A 14,051-nucleotide genomic window follows, 5' to 3' on the forward strand; every position below is an offset into this window, starting at 1 on the left:
ACACTCCTAACTAAGTGGCAGTCCAATCCCTAAGAAGAGTGGAGCCTAATGCTCAAATGTACATGCAATGCCAGCGCATGCGGTAGTTCAAATGGGCAAAACGGGGTCTCTTCAAGGGTCTGTCGCAACTCAGGAAGGTGGGTGAGGCGATGAAGAATAGGTTCCCACTATTTGTGGAGGGTCTCCACTTGAGGGCAGAGTCGATTCCAAGAGTTGGGAATAGTTCTCTAGTTCACACTAGCAGTGGAAAGGAGAGGGGCCTGCAAGGGCCATTTGTGCATAAAAATTGATGGAGGTGCTAGGGGCCACCGGTTAGGGTTGCGATAACTCACCGACCCCGGTGCACTCCGGACCAAACTTTGACAGTCCAGTCAACTTCGGTTGCAGGTTCAAGTGCAGCAATTTGACGGCTCTGCGGCTTTCAGCAACAAAGATACAAGGTTGATTCCCAAACGGGACAGTGGCGATTTCTCTGTTCAGGGCGTCAGGGGCACGAGGGGCACAAATGCAGTGCACCTGCAAAGTTCGTCACCATGGGTGGGCGACACGGTAACCGCATATGCTCCCGTTTTGGAGCCGTCATCTCACTTCAGACCTGGGAATGCCAAGTGTACCAAATTTGGTGTGAGGGTCCTGTGAACACAGAGTGAGCGATATACCAAGTTTCGAGGGCATCCTCGAAACCGCAGCGGTATCAGGGTAAAGTGTCTGTGTAAGCTGGTCAGCCAACTGGTTGGCCCTGGGACACTTCCGAGAAGGCTTACTTGCAGGTTTTGATGAAGGTGCCGAGTATAGTTGGTCCCACTATTCCACTGGGTCTAAGCGTCTTCGCAGAGCTTCTAGGAGGAACAGATGAGGAGGGGTCCCACGGGATCACAGCGTGCTCAGGGTGCCAAACCTTCCAGGGGGTCACCAGCGGTTCCTCGACTCAGCTTCTTAGTTTCAGGATACTTGGATCCTATCATTCGTTCAGTGAGAACTCCGGAGATCGACATGTTATGGGTGTTTGGGGCCTTATCCAGAATCTCCTTTGCGCCAAAACAAAGAGGACCCAATGGGAGATCTGCTCACATAGACGCATACCATACGTGGACCAATCACAGACCACAGTGGTCCCAGGCATTCACAGCACTCCAGACTCTCTGGCACCCAGGATGTGTATTGGAACCAGACATTCCAGCCCACATCCTGGAGGAACACACACAAGGCATGCAGAAGCCCGCGAAAGCTTGTCGTTTTGTGGGAGAATGCATGCCCAAATAAGGACTGACCGAGGTTGGCTCGACCTGGGGACGGTGAAGGAGCAAGATGGCCAAGGGACAGGACAAAGAACCTCGTGGAATGGCCATTTTGGAGCCAGGCCACCTATTTGTGCCAAATGCGGTTATCATAGTTTACTTGGCAGGAAAGGGTTAAAAATATACGAAATGATAAGCTGCCACCAGCCCTGTCCAAGGCACATCCGCACTTCTCCTAAACAATCCTTTGATAGTATCTAGGGCCTTTGGAAATGACTAATAGACCCAAGTGTACTGTACTGGAAGGTATATTGTACACTTTGTTACATGTTGGAGAAAAGTTGCAACATGGGAAAGGACTAAGGCAAACAAATTCTCCCAGTACTGACTGTCTTAAGGGCATGTCAGTTTCCCCATAAAAAGGAGTGCAGCAGAAGGCTGGGCTTAAACATCAGCAAAAAGTTGAGGGGGAAAATACAACAGGAGGGAAAATTACACGTAAATGGGAATCTTTCCTAACAGTTGTCAGCTTCCTCACCTGCAAAGATCCTGGAGGATCATACGCTCAAGAAGGAGTTAATCCAGTTGGTCATTTTGGTAGAGAGGTTGAAGGTCAAGGGGAGATGGTGACACAGGATATCATGGTCCACCAGGTTAAATGCCATGGAGAGGTCAAGGAGAAGTAGGATGGCAAGGTCACCTGCATCACGGATAGTTTCTAGCTGAATCTTAAGGTCGAGGAGAGAAGACTCTGTGTTGTGCCTAGGTCTAAAACCAGATTGGTGAGTGCCAAGAAGGTTATGGTTTTCTAGATAGGATTGGAGTAGAGCATGAGCAGTGCAGTCCAGGATTTTAAGTGTTTAGGGCACCTTTGTTATAGGATGGTAGTTAGTGGGAAGTGTGGGCTTGGCTTTTTGAGGACCGGAGTGACCCATGCTTTTTTTATGGATTTGGGCACTGTAGTAGAATCAAAGATGGCATTGATAAATTTAACAATGATAGGGGCGAGAGGTTCTGCGCACATTTTAATAAAGTGAGACAGGCAAATGTAGGACGGTAGTTGGTGGGAAGTGTGGGATCAAGTGATGGCTTTTTGAGGAGGGGAGTGACCCATGCTTCTTTGATGCATTTGGGCACTATAGTAGAATCAAAGATGGCATTGATACATTTAGCAATGATAGGGGCGAGATGTTCTATGCACATTTTGATAAAGTGAGAAAGGCATGTGTCTCACTTGCAGTGAACGTTTTTAGGCAAGTGATGGTAGTGATCCCTTCAGCTGGAGACACATGGGAGAAGTGGCAGGGGGGTGCGGACAGCTCAGGTGGAGTGAACAAGATTGTGGCAGGCATACTTTTCGGTGGGAGCAAAGCTTTTTTGGTGATAGTTTTCTCTCTGAGGTTGTGGGTTTTGTTGGCCAGTGTGGACTGGACCAGGCAGCACCAGGCTTTGTCTTTCAGAACGCTTGCAATGGGCGTGGCTTGTTATTCAAGCTCTTTCAAGATTTTAAAGAGTTTCAAGTTTTTAAAGAGTTCTCATTGATTCTATTTTTGTAGATGTTGGCTTTGGTGGTTACAATTGCGAGTCTGTAGGATTTGGCGTGGGTGAGGAAGGCCTCCTTATGGTGAAAGGGTCGGGTTTATCTCCAGAAATGTTACTTGGCGCGTTTTCGTTTGTGGTGAGTGGTAAGTTCCTTTGTGAACTAGTTTTGAGTGTTAATGCTGAAGAGGATCAGAGAGCTTTCTGTCCAGCGCATGAGGTCGATAGCTGAGACCATGATGGGTAAATTGCAACTCATGATCCAGTCCAGAATCTGGCCCTTAGAGTGTGTAGGAGCTGTGATGGAGAGCTAAGGTTGCTGGGTTGGCGATAGAGAAGGATGATGTTCTCAATGGTTTGGGGGTTGAGTTCAATGTAGCGGGTAGGATTTCATAGCCTGGTATGGGGGGATGGGAGAGATCCTGATAGGGAGTGAGGATTTAGTAATGATTGCAACTCCTCCACCTATGTTGGCTAGTCTGTCTGCTCTGAGGTTAGAGTAACCAATAGGTACGTCGAGGGACATTGATGGACCTGCTGAGTCATGGAACCATGTTTCAGTAATGGCGAGAAGGTCAAGTTTATATTCAAGTATGAGGTCATGTATATCTGGTGTGGGAGCACAGAGGGAGCGTAGGTTAATGAGTGCCCAGGCAAGATGGTTGGGAATGGGCTTGGTGGTGAGGGTGCGTTGGCTGGTCTGGCTGAGTGGCTGCAGCTTATCAAAAGGTGGTAGGGGTAGAGCAGTCATGGGCAGTGTTTTTGAAGGTTTATGAGGTCTTCTCTGCAAGTTGGTAGTGGTCAGGTATTTAGGGGCATAAGTCCTGGATTGGAGGGGTTTTAGTCTGTCTGGTCCTGTGCAGGCTAGGGGGTTATTACTCTGTAGGGTGGTGTCTGTCCTAGAGATCAGGGGTGTGTTGGTGGTCAAGTCTCCTTGGGTTTGCAGAGCCTGCAGTGCACATGGGATGTCTTCTGGGAGGTGGGGGGTGGATGGGGTATTGGTAATAGAGCCCATCTGAAGGTACACGGGGGAGAGGGGATGGGGTTGTGTAGAATGGTACCAGGGATGCTGTAGCACTTGGCATGGCTAGTAGGGGAAGCTGTGGTGTTGCGGAAGTGCTGAAGGGGAGGGCGCTGGGTAAGGGCCTGGGCTATGGGACTGCGTGGGTGGTAGGCATGAGGCCTTTAGCGAGGGGTGCAGGGTAGCAAGGGACAGGGCCAAAGTCACTGAGAGATATGGTAGGTGCAGGGTGAGCATGGGGGAGCAGGCAGCAGAGACAGAGGCCAGGCAGGTTTCCCAATCTGTTCTGGTGGCACACGTTTCCTGGGTGAGTTTGGGGTGCAAACACGGTGCAGCAGGCGGAAGAGGTAAAGTCTTGGAGAAGGTACCCATATGTCTAACGGTGTCCGGGATAGCATGTGTACACTTGGGGCACAGGCGGTTGGCATAGGTCGTGGGTGCAGCCACTGTGGTAGGGGTGCTCCCCCATTCCTTCTCAGCATTGAAAATATGGCCACAGGGATATGGGCAGATGCAGTATGGTGGAGCATTGAGCAGGGGATGTATCGTAGGTGGCTCAGGCGTGGTGGTAGCTGCCTTAATTTAGTGTGCATGGCAGCGGTGGGATATATGGTATGGCGCAGGTGTTTTAACTGGGGTGGAATCCATGAACATTTAATAGGGTGGCAACAGCATTTTAGGGCATAAACCCCCACAGCATGCGAGGCAGCAATGTTAAAAAGCAAGTGAGCAGAGCATGATCAAGGCATACTACATGACACGTGGAATGGTGGGGCTGGGACCCATAAACATTTCATTAGAAGGCGACAGCATATTAGGGCAGAAACCCACAGCATGCGATGGTGCAATATCAGAAAGAAAGTGAGCAGGCTATGAACATGGCATACAACATGGAATAGTTATAACTGTAGTCAGGGCATTTGGAGGTGACATCAGCGCATGGGTAGTTTCCACAAACCGTGGGGCAACCGCAGCATTAGGCTGTGTAGGAGCAGAATATGCATGGTAAAGTGGAACAAGTAGTGTAGTCCTTTGTGATAGGGCCATAGAACCTGGGACACATCATTGTTTTGGTGTGTAAATAAAGAATCACGTAATCCAGAATGCCACGTTGCCCCTCTCCTGATTCTGACTCACCACAAATGGTGTCAGAAGTCGAACTTGATATAAAGTTGAGACCCATATCAGTGAGAAACCTTACCCCGAGAGATAGGCGCCCAGAGCATGCAACATCCCAATCCATTGGCGTTGACCTGTTGAGTTGTGCAAGATAAAAAAACCCGCCAAGCAAAGAAGATTCACCCCGACAGGCATAAACATCTCCCTTCCTCTGGGCAGCTACATAAGACTAGCTGCCAAGTCAGGGCTGGCATGGAAGCAGTCCATAGATGTTGCAGCTGGTGGCATAGATACAGACTACTGGGGAGAAATTAGTTTTTAAAAAAGTGTTACTGCACAACACATGACCACAAAAATACACAGTATAGAGTAAGGAACCAATTGCCTATGGAGCCTTCGAACAAGCACTGACTCTTCCATTACATGAGGTAGAGGGACTAGCCAGTACCTCCCGGGGAACCCTAGGCTTTGGGTAAGCCGATAAGAACCTGACCTTGACCACCCCAACCAATTGGGAAGACAGCACCAACTTGCCGGATCTAACATTCGCCCAAACAAATGATCAACATCTGGTGGAAGCTTTCAAGAGAGCCATTCCTGAAGACGAGGGCCTGGAAAAAGTGAAACCCTTCTTTTTTTCATAAAGATGGGTCTATTTTATCAAGATTATATTGAGAAATATGGATCTCTGAGTAACCAACTACTCATCCCTACTAGTCATCAGACGATAGTCATGGAACTGGCTCATTACCACCTAACCACAGATCAGCAGGGAATAGGAAAGACACAGGATCAAGTCCTGAGCAAATGTTACTGTCTCAGTGTTCATGCTGATGTTAAGACCTATGTAGCTAACTGTGAAATTTGCCAATAGACTTCAGCTACCCCGGTTCCCAGAGCTCCCTTGCAACCCATGTCTGTCATTGAAGTATCATTCTCCAGGATAGCCATGGATATAGTGGGACCCCTTGAACCTTCCAAATTGGGTAAGAAGTATAGACTTGTGATCGTAGATTACTCTACCCACTATCCAGAGGCTTTTCTTATAGGAAACAACACTACTCAACATATATTAAAACATCTCTTTTGCTTCCTGTCCTGAGTGGGGTTTCGAAAAGAAATACTAATTGACAGGGTGCTACTTTTATGTCCTGCCTTATACAGGAAGTAAAGGAGATTTTAATCATCAAATCTCTCCAGATATCCATATAGCACCCACAGACAGATGGCTTAGTAGAGAGCTTTAACCAAACCGTAAAGCACATACCGAGAAAACTAGTAGAAACAGATGGAAAAAACTGGGACATAATGATACATTGGGCCCTGTTTGCGGTCTGGAAAACCCCTCAAGCTTCATTACGATATTCCCCGTTTGAACGGTTGTATGGAGGAGAACCACAGGATGTACTTGACATGCTATGGGAAATTTGGAAGGAGAAAGAGGAGGCTTTGATACCTGTATCACAGGCAGCCACTAAGTCCTAATCCCATATGAAGCACATGAGGGCAATTATTAATAATCACCTTGCCCGAGCCCAAGAACACCAGATGCAGAATTAGGACCAAAACAGGGTGACTAAGTCCCTTCTGGTAAGCAACCACGTATTTGTCTTGTTACCAACCTCTGAGAAGAACATGAACTCAAGGCGGTATGGGCCCTATAGTGTTCTCGAATACAAAGGTTCTCTCAAGTTTCTGATCTCCCAACCTGATAGAAGGCAAAATAAAAAAAAATAGTATCAACTTGCTGAAGGTTTGAAAGCAGACCTCCTAGAACAAAGTACAGTCACCATGGTGACACTTCTGGTGACAAATTTGGTTTAATCCTGGAGAACATTAGCCAGAAGCAATACAGAGACTGTCAGGATTTGTTGATACAATTCGAAAAGTTTTTCTCAGAAGAGCAGGGACGGGAGAAAATGTCTTATATTCCATCAGAAACCCTCCAGGACAGTTAGTCAACATAACACCCTATCCAATCCCTGACGTTCGAAGGAAGGTCACAGAAGAGGAAATACCCAAATTATTTCAAATAGGAGTGATAGAACGCTATGAAAGCCCCTGGTCCTCCCCCGTAGTCCTTATTGCAAAGTCAGATAATGTGTGCAAATTCTGTATCAACTTCCGAAGGCTAATTCCAACCTGGACTTCTATAATTACCTGATGCCCATAATCGATTAATTTTCGAGAGACTGGGAAAGGCCAGGTTGATTGCAGCTTGGGATTGAAAAAAAGCTATTGGCAGGTACCCTTAAATCCAGCTGATAAAGAGAAGACCACCTACAGCACACTCCAGCGCTTAAGCCAGTTTACGGTTCTTCCATTCAGCCTGCATGGGGCCCCTGTCACCTTTCAACAGCCTATGGACAAAATCTTAAAGCCATGCTCGTTAAGTTGCGGGGACCTACTTAGATGAAAGAGTGATTCATAGCAGTAGTTGGGAAGACCATCTTCACCAACTCTATGAGATCACTAGAGCCTTACAAAGTGCTGGTACCTAGGCTATTTTATAAGGAATGGAATCATTCACCTGCAGGCCCGAAAAATTGAAGGAAGTAACCCTAACCTCTCCACTAAAAAAAGGGAACTTAAAGGCTTACTGGGCCTGGCTAGGTATTACCATAGATTAATTCCCAACTTTTCTACTATTGTGGCGAATATGATGTACAAGATAAGGAATGGTCAGCCCATTAAACTTGTCTTGACCCACCAAGACCAAAATAGCTTTGAAGGCCTGAAATAGATCCTTTTCAATGAACATGTCCTGAAAATGGCTGAATTTAACACATAGTTTCTCATGCAAACTGATGCATCCAAAGTGGGCCTACAAGCTGTCCTATACCATTTGCATGATGGTTAAGAACACCCAGTCTTGTAAAATTGCAGGAAATCCCTGGCTATCAAGTCGGCAATTGACAGTTGGCGTTATTATCTAAAGGGATGGAAATTCTAACTCATTACTGACCATTCACTCATAATCTGGATGTATTTGAGAAAAGGCACCAACACCAGTGTAATGAGGTGGTTTCTAGATCTACAGCCTTTCTGTTTCACAATGGAACATTGAAAGGGGAAGGACAAGAAAATGTAGATTTCCTCAGTCGATATCCCGTAGGATGAGTGGAGGAGGGCATAAACCCAATGGTGGGGGTATGTGACAAATCCAGGGAATTTCTCCCCTGCCCCCAATGTGGAGCCACCCTCTTGGGGACAGGAGAAGCGCAACCCCACTGGTTGTAACCTCTCCCTTACAAGACAGGCAATCCCAAGAAAGCGATATGTGTCATCCTGCCTTGTCTCAAGAAGTTGATAGGTTTGTTGGTTACATGGGAATTGATTTGTATAATGAGTTACCACATCATATGTCAATGGCTGGCATGGTTGTTTCTGATCCTATTCAAGCACAGCTGTCTACCTGGCAGATAGACCCGCCTGCTTTTTGCATGAAAGAAGGAGAACCCATCAGCATTGGTTGAAAAGAAGAGAGAAGTCGGTGGAGCTACACAGGAGGAACATTCTCCTGGGAGATGTTATATTAAGTTATGTTATTGGGCATTTTTATAGCACCTTTTACCATTGGTATGATTCCAAAGGTGTGGCTGAAAAAGGCGAGCATACCTCCAGTGTAGTGCTTCAATCTTCATAGGAACCCATGGAGCAAGCAGGGTGAAGTGCAGAACAGAGAGGATTGGTGCATGAGAGGCTTTCATTGGGGTGGCCGCCGGAAGACACGAGTGACAGCAAGACGCGGAACTGCCACTGAAGCCACACAGTGCAAAGGTGGGAAGGAAGCCCCAGTTCCAGAGGACCAGCACCCCCAACTAGAGCAGCAATGCATCAAAAGAAAAGGTATGTGGTCGCTCAGGGAATCTGGGGGGCGGGTGGAAAGACCAAGAGAAACCCGAAGGTGGGGTGAGACGCAACCGACCCCAAGGCAGTTTGAAAGCAGCGAAATGCCAAAAACGGGTGAGACTAAACTGACCAAAGGTGGGGTGAAAGCAGAGAGACCCCAAGACATGGTAAGAAGCAACCACCCACAAGGTGAGAACAGAGTCCACAAGGCGGGGTGAGAACAAAAGAAGTCCAAAACAGGGTTGGAGTAGAGAGGCCCCAAGACGGGGTGCGTGCAACCCAACCCCAAAGCAGGGTGAGAACAAACCAACCCTTAGGTGGGGTGAGAATCCACCGACCCCAAGGAAGAGTGAGAATAACCGGGTCCCAAGCTTGGGTGAAGAGAGCCAAAACTCACTGTGGGACGTGAAACCTGAGACATGATGGAGGGGTGCCAAACCGAAGGGAACCAAGTAGAGTACTGTGACGGTGACACTCAGAGGAGGACATCTCTTCGAAATTACCTGGTCTAGACTAAAGAGCCAACATATTCCCAAGGTTGGTCGATGCCAGGGACCGATGAACCGAATAGAGAGAGAAAGAAAGAGACTGTTTCCAAAGACTCGTACACAACCCAAGAAGGGGAACAGGGAAGAGACATTTCCGGTGCCTATTTACTTGAACTTGGTAACAGGGTTAGGAAACCCCTTTCGAATACAGGACCGCAATGGTGGGGTTAGAAACCAGCCACCATTCCATTGCTTAGGCAAAAAGCCTTTATTGTACTTTGTTTAAGTTAGTTTCTTTCTGTTTATTGCGGTACGGGCAGGAATCAGGAGACATTAGGTTTCTGGGTTGCAGACTACGTTTGTTTTATGGGACTTGCTGACTAGCACATTTTATACATCTTTCTTTCCTTAGCCATAGTGCAAAGAACCTAGCGACAGTTAGGTTCCTTTAGTGTGTAAATAAAGAGCCACAGTATCCAGAATGCCACCTTGTCCGTCTCCTGATTCTGACTTACCACACTTGATAAATAAACCAATGCCAACTTCCTGGAACATATGATGCACTGTTGACTAACTTTTTGGTGTTCCTGCTTCATATGGTTGGCCGTCTGGTATTAGTGACCTCTGCAGTGCTTCCAATACTTGTGACACCACTCCTGGCAATTGGCCTGGAAGTGCTACTTCTAAGCTGACTTGCGGTATAACATTATTTGATAGTAAGGGAGCCCTGTACCAACCCACTGGCCTGGTCTGTATTTCATCACACCATATCCAAATGTAATTTATTTATTTATTTTATTTATGTATTTATAATGCACCGGCAGCATGCGGGCATCGGTGTGCCAATGTCACTGTAAACCAATTGAGGATGTTAATGGCAGTAACAAATTGGTCAATACAGTGGTACACAGGGTTGGATTGGCCCCTCTGCCTTTCGGCCTGTGGACGGGCCGAAATCGTCCCGGGGGGTGGGGGCTAGTTTCTGGCCATGCCTGAGCTGGTTTTATATATATATATATATATATATATATATATATATATATATATATATATATATATATATATATATATATATATATATTTAAATACCTGCAACGGCATAATTCATCAAAGCAAGGTAACACATGTTACCTTGCTTTGATGATTTATTTGAATGCATGATGTATATATCACAAATTATGATGCATGCATTATTCACATGCTGCTGCAGCATGTAAAGTTAAGGGGCCGGGGCTGCCACCGGACCGGCGGCTGTCACCGTGCCGCCACTCCAGGGCTCACGGTGCCCCCTGGAATTGTTGTGCTGTTCTATTAGTGATAAATATGTATTAGTGATATTAGTAATTAACAACCAATTTTAGAGTAGAATAAGCATCCATTTCGGACTATGTATTTTGCCTTTCACAAGTTGCAATAATAGCATGTTTTTTTTCTGCCATTGTCTCTGTTACGACCATCACAAGACATTCCATCTCGGTGTCCTTGGTCACTTGACAAAATCCTCGTGCCTGAAAGTTTCTGTACAGTGTGCACATATTTTACCATAGCACATCAAGTGGCCATTGACTTCATTGTGCCACAATGAATGCTTTGTTGTCATGTGTCTATCTTTCTCATCTCAATGGCATGCTGTTTAGGATGTTTGTTTGCATGTATGAGGTAACGAGTGCTCAGAGTATGGGATGTCCATTGAGTGTACTGATTTCCCTATGTTGCCAACCTCTGAAGCCTGAAAGTAGATGCATGCAGGCTTGTTATGCGGCCAACTTTTTCACCAGACCTGCAGATGAACTTAACTGGTCTGCTTTTAAATCTCAGTTACCAGTTTAATGGTATCCACTACAGAATAATTGCTCATTTTACTATAGCCGATATGATAGCTCAGTGGGTTGATGTGTGTGTGATCTTCAGGTTTCGAATCCCAGCAAGGCCATCTCAGCCTTTCATCCTACTTAGGTCGATAAATGAGTACCAACACAGGCTGGGTGATATTGTATGCATATTTATTCTATAAAAAAAGAGCTTAAGCGTACATGCTATACAATAACATTATCAATTGGCCTTGGACGTCTGCTTGCACTCACAGTAATTTGACAATATGGATTTATACACACAGATATTAATGATACATATGGTGATCCATTCTTGTATGAAATGTATATCACATTAGTGAAATCGTAACCATATTTTTCGCAGTGTACTTAGGAACAATGCTATTTGATGCCACTTCCTGTTTTGTCAACGGGTGAAAGGTCGTGTTTAATCAGTCCCCGGGATGTCACTTTGGGGTGGGGTCAAATGACATCACTTCGGATGATGTCATCAGAGGTCAAGGGTCGTGAGGCGAGCAGTGGGCTACTTTTTTGAGGCGAGAGGTGGGCAACTTTCTTTTGGGTGTCCGGGGCTATTTCTTGTCCCAGTCCGACCCTGGTGGCACATGCCCGTCTACTGCTTTGTCAAACTCATCAGCTATCCTATTTACCTACTGTGACAAGCCCCGAGACATCAGTAGTGCTTTTGATGGGAAGCCCCTTGCTATGAGGCCAGGGAGGTGAGGCAGCTACTGAGATTACCCCTTGGCGTGGTACTTAGAGGGAGGATGTCGTGGGGAGAGAGGACCCTATTGAGAGTAGTTACAAACCTGGGAGAACGCGGTACCCCTTTAATCCCTCCACCTCTCATTGTCAACCTTCCCTTACCACACTACCTAGTGCCCCCGTGTATTTCTGTTGTCTATCGCAAGTAGGGGTTACTGGGACGAGGAAGAGGCCTGGAGCAATGAGGATCATTGAGGTGAACCAACATACCCACTCTAGTCTCTTAAATTATCTGATTAGTCAGCTGTCATTCAAACCAAGAGAGTATAGAGAACAATGGTGTCTTCATCTCGGCACGGACCGAGAGCTCAGCAGGCTATATGCAGAAGGGAGGAGCAGAGAAGCAGATGGTGTCTGGAAGAGAAGCGCACCCACGAGAGACCTGCAAAGCAGAAATCACACCATAGAGAGGAGGTACACTCACCAGTGACTGAGGGTGCTGGCGTGCACAGAAACCAACACCAAACTGCAGAAGAGACCTGTGGAAGACCGGGCAAGGTCCCGGTGAGTCAGAGAGGCTGCAGAAGATCCTGGGATACCCACGAACAACCGGGGGGCGGTGGCTAAAACCATGCCCGTACTAGGGTGGCTAAGTCAGGGTTGGGGAGACTCAGAGGGTGCATGAAGCACTAAGAAAAGGATTGAACAACTATTCACTGAGACACAGTAACAAGATTGAAAGGGGGTCTGGGACCCTGACTGGGGAAATATACCCCAAACAGCAGTAAAGAGCAATACGAACTTTGTACGTTCGAGTGGTATGCATAGACCTTGGCAGGAGAGCAGACCACGGCTGTGAGTCGAAATGAAGTCAGATAAAGAGAACTGTGACAGCAAATAAGTTGAGTACCCTATTTGGCCGGAAAGTGAGCCAAGGGGGTACTGAGCACAGGGCCTGGGATCCGTGGGAAGTGGGAGGAAAATCTGAATCCTTTTCTTCTTCATTGCAATACCTGGAAGCTGGGTCTGCTCACAAGGGTCGGGCACCCTCAACACAGCTTGGAAGAGAGTATCCAGGCTGTTCCTATTCGTCACTGCACCGAGAGCCAGGTTGGCTCAACAGGGTCTGGGAGCCATTTCTTTTCAACTGAGAGAAGAGAGACATTGTTGTGAACCATGAAGAGACTAAATGTGCAGGGAAACAACGCTTTGAACTTTGGGACATTGTATTTGTTTGGAGCAGCTTTTTTCAAATGAACTTTGATGGAGAACTACAAAGTAGGGCTCTGGCGGCTGAGGGGTGTGGAAGGCAGCCCAGGTACATTTTCCCTTTTCACCTTATATTAACATTAATTTGTGAGGCATAGCTAAGGATTTGGACACAGGAAGTTGAACTTTACTTTGGGCATTCTGGCACATACAGTTTCATTAGCTACTTTTGTTGAAGCAGGGAACCTCTCTTAGAGATAGGGCTAGGATTTCCTCCAAAAACCCTTTTTGTTGTTATTAGTGAAAGTCATTGCCAGTCAACAAGCCAATGTTGTGTCCGAGTCTTGCTCCTATACCCTCACACTACCTAACTGAGTGCCCCAGGGCATTGCTTTTGCACCCACACCATAAAGCTCCCAGGAACATGTTTTTTTTCCTTTGTAGGAGTGTCTCCCTGCGTCCGTGGTACATTTTGTTGGTGGTGGTTGTCGCGCACCATGGCAGCAGAACACTTGCGGCAGTTCAGACACTTTTCCTCACATATAAAGAGGAAGGCAAATTCTCCTGTTTAGAATGAGATGGCAGGGTATTCAAACTAGAACGTGATTTCAAGAGGCACGCCAACTACACTTACATAGAACAAGAGACCTCAAAACCTGGGCCTGTTTAGAAGCAAACACATAACCTGTGGCATGTTGAATATTGTGTGAATTATGTTAAGGCTACATTCCCTATTCGAACACCTACGATTTCAACAATCCCGCCCCATAATGCTGGGCGGGAGAAAGAGGCTGTATTTTGGGCTTAGGGCTTCATTACACGGATGGCGGAGAACCATGGCGCTATTAGCGCCATTGTTCATGCTGGTAAAATACCGACACCGCCCTATTCCAAGGTTGGCGGGGCGGTAATTCCCCCTTCCACGATTGCCCTTCCCCATTCCCATTTTTGCCCCATAGGGCTCTATGGGAATGGGGAAGGCGCTAATTACGGTACTGCAAATTGCGGTAGCGTAATTAGCTCCCTGGTCCCTTTGCGGGTTGGTTTT

Source organism: Ambystoma mexicanum, chromosome 2p (genome assembly GCF_040938575.1).
Source record: "Ambystoma mexicanum isolate Mex_15411 chromosome 2p, UKY_AmexF1_1, whole genome shotgun sequence".
NCBI lineage: Eukaryota > Metazoa > Chordata > Amphibia > Caudata > Ambystomatidae > Ambystoma > Ambystoma mexicanum.